This window comes from Notamacropus eugenii, chromosome 1, assembly GCF_028372415.1.
Source record: "Notamacropus eugenii isolate mMacEug1 chromosome 1, mMacEug1.pri_v2, whole genome shotgun sequence".
NCBI classification, from domain to species: domain Eukaryota; kingdom Metazoa; phylum Chordata; class Mammalia; order Diprotodontia; family Macropodidae; genus Notamacropus; species Notamacropus eugenii.
Genome location: NC_092872.1, coordinates 110,126,440 through 110,135,906, shown reverse-complemented (window position 1 = coordinate 110,135,906; position 9,467 = coordinate 110,126,440).

Here is a 9,467-nt window from a genome sequence, read left to right as displayed (position 1 = left end):
ATGATCTTAGAAAAATATGGATAGACTTGTACAAAATAATGAAGAGTGATATGAGCAGAACCAAGAGAACACTGTATACAGTAACAACAATAGACACATATAACTTACATACATACATGAACACACACACACACATATGTAGCCATCTCTCAGGGAGGCAGGGAAGAAAAAAGGGGGAAAAAGAAAGATAAAGGAAACTACATAACTTTACTATATATTTAGAAGAAATATCAAGTTATACATAATAGATTTTAAATTTCATGTACAATCATGTTTTTTCTATTCTATGTTATATAAATGCTTGATTTGTTTCTTAAGTGCAAAAAAAATAAGAATAAAAAACTTGTACATATTACCTTTGGCAATTAAATACAGGAAAAATAGAGAATGAAATGAAATTTATAATTGAAATAACATGTAAGTTTTATAAATATCACCATATTCACAATGGCTTTTCTTAGCAGTACTTTTGTACCTGTTATAATGGTTTGCCCTTAGAAAGTGTTTAACAAATATTTTTGAACAAATTAAAATGCCTATTTGGAAAAAAATCAAGCTTTGCTTTTCATGATAAAAGCCTATGGCATTTTCTGTGAGTAGTTCAGTCACTTTTTCTCGTGAAATTTGATTGTGCCATGGTTCATCAGTAGAGTAGACATTAAGGAATTGAGGCTTTTTGATCTTCTCTTTAAGTAACTTATTAATGTTCCCCTTTTCCAGAGAAAAATGATTGAATAGCCATGTTCTGACTTCTGAAAGTGTTTCATTTTTAAAATGGTTAACAGGGAAACTATTTCAGGTTCTGTTCATCAGTAAGGGTGAATCCCAAAGGTTTCCAGGTCAAGTCTTATTCACTGATGAGTTTTGTCCCAAGGAAGGTCTACATTATTCAAATCTCTTGAGAAGAAAAACCTCCTGAGACTTTCTTATACTTCTTTATATTCTAATCTTAACTTAAATGAAAAATAATGTAGAACAAAGAGACACTGTGTGTGAGGCTATCTCTATGTCTTGAGACCTAAAATAAGTATGACTTTTGTGTTATCTCAGATGATTTCCATTCCCCTAGAGATAAAAAAAAAACATTTGATTTCATTTAGGAAGAAAAAGAATGCAAAAAAATAGTATTTTCAAATCTGTAAAGAATGAAAAAAGGGGGACAGGTTTTATGTTACCGGGGCCTTTGTTCGTTTGATTTGGCCATTTGATAACTAAATATATATTTTCTGTATCCTATTTCCCCAGGAATTTTTAAAGGAATCAATGTACACTGTTTTAAATACTCAAACATATAATATAAACCCAAAGTCTATAGTGGTTTTTGAAAGTTTCAGAGTATTCCTCTATGTAGCATAATATCTAAGTCTACACTAAAAGATCAGCATTGACATAGAAGTATTGTTCAAAGAACTGAGGACAAAAATGAAAGATTCCACTAAATCCACAAGAGGAAATAAATTTTGTTGCCTGAAATAGTACTGCCCTAGTTAGGATTTGGCTAAGACAGCTGAACAAGAGGTTATCTTCCTACCTCTGATATTAAGTACTTATGTAACTGCTTGTCATTTAACTTATTCAGTTACCTCATCTATAAAAAGAGGGCTAATGGACCAGATGGTCTCTATGGTCCCTTTCAGATGCAAAGCTATGGTCCTATGATCCTAAATTTTATAAAATGGGCCAAGTTAATGTTAATTACCTCCAGGGTCCAGGACTTCAGTTTTTCATCTCCTCTGGAGGCTAACACTCCTCTGTATAAATTCTAAGGATAGTATTGAGCTAAAGAGCATGTGAAGAAAGACACTATCTACATCCAGAGAAAGAAGAATGTATAGAATAAATTTAGCTACATATGTATATATGTACATACATACATATATATACATATATGTGTGTGTACCTATTTGTGTGTAATGGGAGCTATCTCTAGGGGAGGGGGGAAGAAAAATGAAATGCATATGACAATTTTGTTGTATATTTGAAAGAAATAGCAAGTTGTACATAGCAGATATGCAGTTTCATATGCAATCATCTTTTTTGTTGTGACATGTTTTGGAAATGTTTGTTTTAATCCAGAAAAGAAAAGAATAAGATGGAACTGCTATCAATCTAACTGCACCTTCAAGCTCCACTTCCCTTCACCTTACTCATTTTGCATACATGTTTCTTCTCCTGAAATTATGTAAGATCCATGAAGCTAAGATTATAGACTTGTCATAGTACTTGACCCAGAGTTAAGATTAATAATTGATTTTTGATTGGCAGATGTAAAAATTCAATTGTTAGTTACATGGGGAACCCTTATTTCCCTTACATGGGGAACCCTTATCTCCTAGATAAAAGTGTGAAAAAAAGTTCTTTCCATAAACTCTCATCTAAGAGACTGTATGTTCATGGATTGGCCTGGTGGGGGCAAGGTCACTCTTAGTGGACACCTGGTGGTTAGCATCATCACCAACCATAAGGCTGATGGAAGGAAAAAAGCAAACCTCCCTTCAAGACTTATTTGCACTCCCAAATGACAGCAAAAAGGCCTTTTCATAAGTAGACAAGAAACAGCTGTATAATAGCTACCCATGCACTCAAATGGAAACCCAGTCATTCTATATTATCCAAATATCTAGAAGCAGACTCAGTAGACATCCATGTGGGTCCCTTGTACATGCTCATAAGAATCTGCCTGTTATATTTTTAATGAAGGACAGAGGGCAGCTAGGTGGTGCAGTGGACCAAGTAATGAGCCTGCAGTCAGGGAGACTTGAGTTCAAATCAGACTTCAGATACTTACCAGCCAAATGACCTTGGGCAAGTCACTTAACCTTGTTTAACCTCAGATTTCTCATCTATAAAATAATTCAGGGAAGGAAATGGCAAACTACTTTAGTATCTTTGCCAATGAAATCCCAAATGGTAACATGGAGAGTTGGGTATGACTGAACAACAACAATATCTTATCCTAAATCATTTTAATTCCTATTATTTAGGGTTAGGGTAACATTGTTGTGAATTTTAAGTCCTGGGTCCCAATATTGATTAACCTTTACAAGGGCATCAGCAAGTCCCCTAACCTTTCTGAGACAGTTTAAGCTAGAGATAAAAATACCTGTAGCACCTACCTCACAGGGTAGTTGTGAGACTCAAATATGTTAACTCTGTAAAGTGCTCTGAAAACTTTGATGCATAGTGTCAGAAGTTCTCTAAATGAAATCCTCAAGTTTAAAAAAAATATTTTGTTACCTGGATTTTGCCATAATTTTTTGTAAACGTAGGTGTTTTTTGTACTTTAAAATTCCATTCTAAGAAGGGATCCCTAAGCTTCACCAGAATGCCAAAAAGGAACATGACATTAAAAACAGTTCTTTTTTTAAAAAAAATCAATAAGCTATATAAATGTTATTTTTTTTTTATCTTGTCATCACCATATTTGAAACCCTTTCAGGGTTTTATTTTTCTCCTTTCTATTCACTAGTTATCAAAGTCACAAGAACATTTAACTTGTGCCATACAGAGAACTGACTAGGGGTGGCTGTTGATTCTTTCAGATTTGTTCTTGGAGAACAAAACCCTTGCCAGAACTCTAGTGCTTAAAATTAAAAGGAGACAAGATGGTGGTGTAGAAAGACACATATACTCTAGCACTTGCCCCACAGCTCACAAAATACCAGTAAAAAATGACTCTCAACAAATTCTAGAGCAGTAGAAGCTACAGAACGACAGAGTGAAAGAGATTTCTAGCCAAAGGTAACCTGGAAGGCTGACAGGAAATGTCTATCCCACAGGATGCTGAGTAGAGAAGAGTCCAGCCCTGGCTACACTGCACAGGGAGGAACAGGACCAGATCAAGCCTCTGGGGCTGAATCCCTACCAGGGAGGGTTCCAGATCCCTCAACCCCCAAGCCACAAAGAAAGCTTCAAAGGTCAGTGTGGGAGGGTTTTCCCAGCTGGGAGAGAGGGAAGCAGGGTCCCACCAGCACTGGCCCCAGGCTCTGGGGGAATTGGGCAGTTGATCTAAACCTCAGCACTGAGCAAGGTTCTGGGGGGAGGAGGAGCACTAGGCCCCTCCTCTTAGCAAAGAATTCAGAAGTCAAGTAACTGGCTGGGAAAATGCCCAAAAAAGAGGGAAAAAATAAGACCATAGAAGGTTACTTTCTTGGTGAATAGGTATTTCCTTCCATCCTTTCAGATGAAGAAGAACAATGCATACTGTCAGAGGAAGTCAAGGCTTATGCCTCCAGTACCTCCAAAGTGAATATAAAATAGGTTCAGGCCATAGAAGAGCTTGAAAAGTTAGTCAGCAGCTTGCTAAAGGAGAACCAAAAAATGCTAAGGAAAATAACACCTTTAAAAAGAGGCTAACTCAATTGGAAAAAGAAGTCCAAAAAAGCAATGAGGAGAAGAATGCTTTAAAAACCAGAATTAGCCAAATGGAAAAGGAGGTTCAAAAGCTCACTGAACAAAGTAGTTCTTTAAAAGAGAGACTGGAGTTTAGGGACGCTAATGACTATGAGATGAACCCAGAAGCTATGAAACAAAACCAAATGACCGAAAAAATAGAAGATAATATGAAATATCTCATTGGAAAAACAACTGACCTGGAAAATAGATCCAAGAGAGACAATTTAAAAATATTGGGACTACTTGAAAGGCATGATCAAAAAAAGAGCCTAGACATTATCTTTCATGAAGTTATCAAGGAAAACTGACCTGATATTCTAGAACCAGAGGGCAAAATAAATATTGAAAGAATCTGCTGATCACCTCCTGAAAGAGACCCAAAAACAGAAACTCTTAGGAGTACTGTGGCCAAATTTCAGAGTTCCCAGGTCAAGGAGAAAATATTGCAAGCAACTAGAAAGAAACAATTTGAGTACTGTGCCATATCTTGTGTTATCCTGATTGTATTTCCACGGGCAAGTTGGGTGGGGGAGATGATAGAAGGGAGGACAAATGGGAGAAGGGGGTAACTAGAAGTAAACACTTTTGGGAAGGGACAAGGTCAAATGAGAGAATAGAAAAAAATGGGGGGGACAGGGTAGGATGGAGGGCAACATGGTTCGTCTTACACAACATGACTATTATGGAAGTCTTTCACAAAATGACACATATATAGCTTGTATTGAATTGCTTGCCTTCTCAGTGGTGATGAGTGGGGAGGGAGGGAGGGAGAGAAGATGGAATTCAAAGTATTAGAAACAAATGTTAAGAATTGTTATTGCATATAACTGGGAAATAAGCAATACAGGTAATGGGGTATAGAAATTTATCTTGCCCTACAAGAAAAGAGAGAAGGTGGGGATAAAGGAAGGGTGGGGTGTGAAAGAAGGGAGGCCACATTGAGGGAAGGGGTAATCAGAATGCAAGGTGTTATGGGGTGGGGAGAGGGGAGATATGGGGAGAAAAATTGGAACTCAAAATTTTGTGGAAATGAATGTTGAAATCTAAAAATAAATAAATAAAACTATTAAAAAGAATAAAAAAATAAAATTAAAAGGAAGTGGCTAAGATGAGATTTCCCTTTATATAGTAAAATATACCTGTGTTTTTATACATACATGTATATATATACATATATATTTACATATATATACACACACAAGTATTTGTAACATGTTAATCATTATAATATATATCATATTATAGGTTATATAAATCTCTATAAAATACAAATACATATGTACGTATATATGTCTATATATATATAAAATACTTGATCTGCTTCTTTAATTATTCTAGAATTGTCTCCCACCCCCACCCTGAAAAAAATCTTCAGTGGAGTTTACAATGTAAGGAATAGTTTCTGCAATAAAGGAGTACACAGAAGAAGCAAACATGTCAGATTTCTATTTCTAACTGTTTACTATCATTTCAACTGGTAGAGAAGCACATTTTTTTCTAGTTTGGCCAGAGGGGCACTCTCTGGCCCAGAAATGGTAATATCAAATGGTTACCAGCCATGCATCTATTTAAGGCGTGCCAGTTTATTCTGATAGACAGAAATGTCTTTGAAAATCAAGGAAAGTCTTATTCATAACTAATGGAATGAAATGGTAAAATCCCCTAGTCTGAAAGAGGAAGGGAGTTATGCACATATAGAGGTTTGAATGAGAAGAATAAGGTGGATATCTCCTGACCACAGCAGTCCTTTCTTCATTCACTGACCTGTGTTTCTGAGTCACTGCTTTCACTGTGACTTACTGTGTCATGAGAATTTTTGTTCATTTCTGTAAAATCAATAGTATAGAAAAGGTGGTTTCTGTCCATTTTAGAATCATGTCCCCACTCCCACACTGAACTTCCACTACCATTTTATTTATTTAAAAAAAAAAACACCTCTGAGAACTACTTTTTGGTATGGAGTGGGAATGAAATTTCTGTTGGGCTCTGAAAAAGCAAGCCTTAAAAATTATTCATTCATAGTCAAAGAGAGGCAAAATGGGTGTTGGGTTTGGGGAAAAGATAAGGATGAGGAAGAAGAGGAGGTGGCTGTTTTTAATTCATTCTAGTATTAAGGAAAAAGTATCTATTCATGAACTCCTGTTCGAGCAGCCTGACATACTGGATACAGTCCCGGACCTGAAGTCAGTGATTAGAATCCAAATTCAACCTCTGACACAGTTGTATGATCCTAAACAAATTACTGAATTCTTCTGTTCTGCTATTTCCCCATCTAAAAAATGGAAATAGTAACTGCAATGCCTGCCTTACAGATTTGTTGTGATGTTTACATATAAACTGATAGGTAAACCTCCACCTTCTCTCCTCTAATTCTGCCATAACCCTGTTATAGATCCTCATCCCACCATGCCTGGACTACTGCAAACTTTGCTGGATGATCTTCCTATCTCAGATCTCTCCACTGCAGTCCATAAACTACCACTAAACTGCCAAATTGCTCTTCCTTGAGCACAGATCTGACAATGTCATCCTTCTATTTAATAAACTCCAGTGGCTCCCAACTACCTCTAGGATCAGTAAAATCTGTTTGGTTTTGAAAGTCTACCATAACCTGACCCCAACCTGACATTCCAGTCTTTATATACTCTAAAATCCAGTGGCAAGGACCTCCTTGCCTTTTCTCATGTACAAGACACTCCATCATGTTACTCCAATGTCATTATTGTTGTTAGTCCTTTGTTTTCAAAGAAGACCAATAGCATCGTGGATGATGTCTTGACTTGTGCATTTTCATTGGCTAACCTAATTCCTGGAACTCTATCAAGTCCCATCTCTGCCTACTGACTTCCCTTGCTTCATTCAGATCTCAGCAAAAGTCTCATGTCCTGCAAAAAGCCTTTCCCAGTTTAATTATCTCCAATTTATCCTATACATATGTTATTTGTTCCAAGTCTTTGTGTTTTGCTGCTCTAATTAGACCATGAGTACCTTGAAAGTAGGATTATTTTGGTTTTTAGTTTTATTGGTATTGATGATGTTATTATTTTGCCTTTCTTTGGGTTCCCATAACTTATCATAGTGCCTGGCACATGATAGATTCTTAATAAATGCTTATTGATCAAGTTATTGACTATTGGATCAAATGTTTTTGATAATCAACAAACATTAAGCACAATGTGATGTTATAATCTCTGCACATTTCATTTAATTTTTAGATGGCGAAGATATGGTCCATCATGAATGAGTGGTTGTTCTTGGGATGCCTTCCATTCATGTGCAAATAATTCTCAAAGATATTTGAATGATTTATTTATTTATTTATTATAGTCAGTATTTATTGATATCACTATTTTCTATATTGACAAATCCAAAAATTTTTTCCTTCACACCTTTTTTTCCTCATGCATTTTTTTATGTTTTTCTTCTTCAGAACCTTGTCCTTTGGAACTCTTCACAGTCGTATTCCCTTCATCTACAATGGATCTTTTCTGCACATACCTGGCTTAATTTATAAGCACCTCAGGGATTGTGATATTAATGTCTAAATGTTATGGTTCCACTATTCTTGACAGAGAAAACACCTCATTAAAATGATTTCCAAAAATATTTTCCATTTTTCTTTCATCTATGTCCTGTTTCCATTTTGATCCCTAAATGCATTAGGGATTACTTTACTTAGTTGGATATCTTGCCAAATTTGGTTTAAATTGGTTTTGTAGTTCAGTGATTTTCACTGTTTTATGAGACAATAATGCCCATGAACATCCATCATCCTTCTTCATAAAATTTTACAGATGAGTTTATAGTCTAACCCAGTATTGACTTTGGCAGGCAGCTCCATTTGGCAAGCTAAGTCAGACATTTGCTGACTAAGATGCTTTCTGAGCTATTTTATACTACTTGTTGTATAAGTTAATTTACATTGTTTTAACTTCTGGATGCTTTCTCACTGAAATTAAGTATCAGGGTAAATGTGTACTTGTTTCAGAGGATTTGAAGATGTTCTTCATAGAACTCCTATTTTGTCTTCAGCATCCAATGTTGCTACATAGGCTATAATGATCTTTTTTTCAATCATTTATCAGTAGTACTATAATAAGTGATGACAAAATTTCATAAATAATATCATATTCTCTGGGTATACAATTAAACCTATTCTGCTAGCTCTTTTCTTTGCTTCTCCAAGGAGTATCCATAAACCGTTTAGCTCTAATGTCTTTCTTTCTTCTGGCTTTTTTTTTTTAATAGCAAGAATGACAATATTAATGATTCACCTCACACATCTACTCCTTGGTCATTTGAAAACTGACAGTCTTAAATTTCAACTACAAGCAAAGTGAAGTTTGTTAATTATCTAAAAATTGTATCATTCTTAGAATCCTCTGCCTTTATTTTTTTTATTATTTTCAAGTGTTGCTATGACTGAAAACATCATCATCAGATAGACAGCCCCATGGTGATATGCATTTCTGCAATTAGCTAGAGTGCTCAGAAAACAGATTTGAATTTTTATCAGTTATATATATAGAAAGCCGTTCCATAATAGTAGAAGTTTCTGAACCTAGGGTCAGCTCTACATCACGATAAGACATCAGACAAAGTCCTTGTGGAATTTTAAACAATCTTTGTTTTAAAGGGTCACTGATGCTCCCATATTTTCATAATAAATATATGAACCCTACAATTAAGAAACATGAGATCAGGCTGGCACCATAGAGGAAACTGGCCAAGGGCTTTGAAAGCAAATCTTATGGTATTACATATGTTTATGTTGAAGCATTTATACCAGCTGGGGTATTATTTTGTCTAATTTGTAATAGTCACACTTGCTCTACCATCCTCCAAGGTAAGCTGGTCATAATAATAGTTTCAGAAAAGGTAGCTTACAATCTTATCCCATCCATTTCTTAGATCCATAGAAGCAGTTACACTACATTGGTTAGAATACTAACTCAAATGAGTGGATACAGAAATGGAATTTGGACTTGTGAGAATAGCCCTTCTATTATTAGTACAATAATGGATCTAACAGAATGTTTCATTCTGTTACAAACAGTTTGACATTTCAAAGT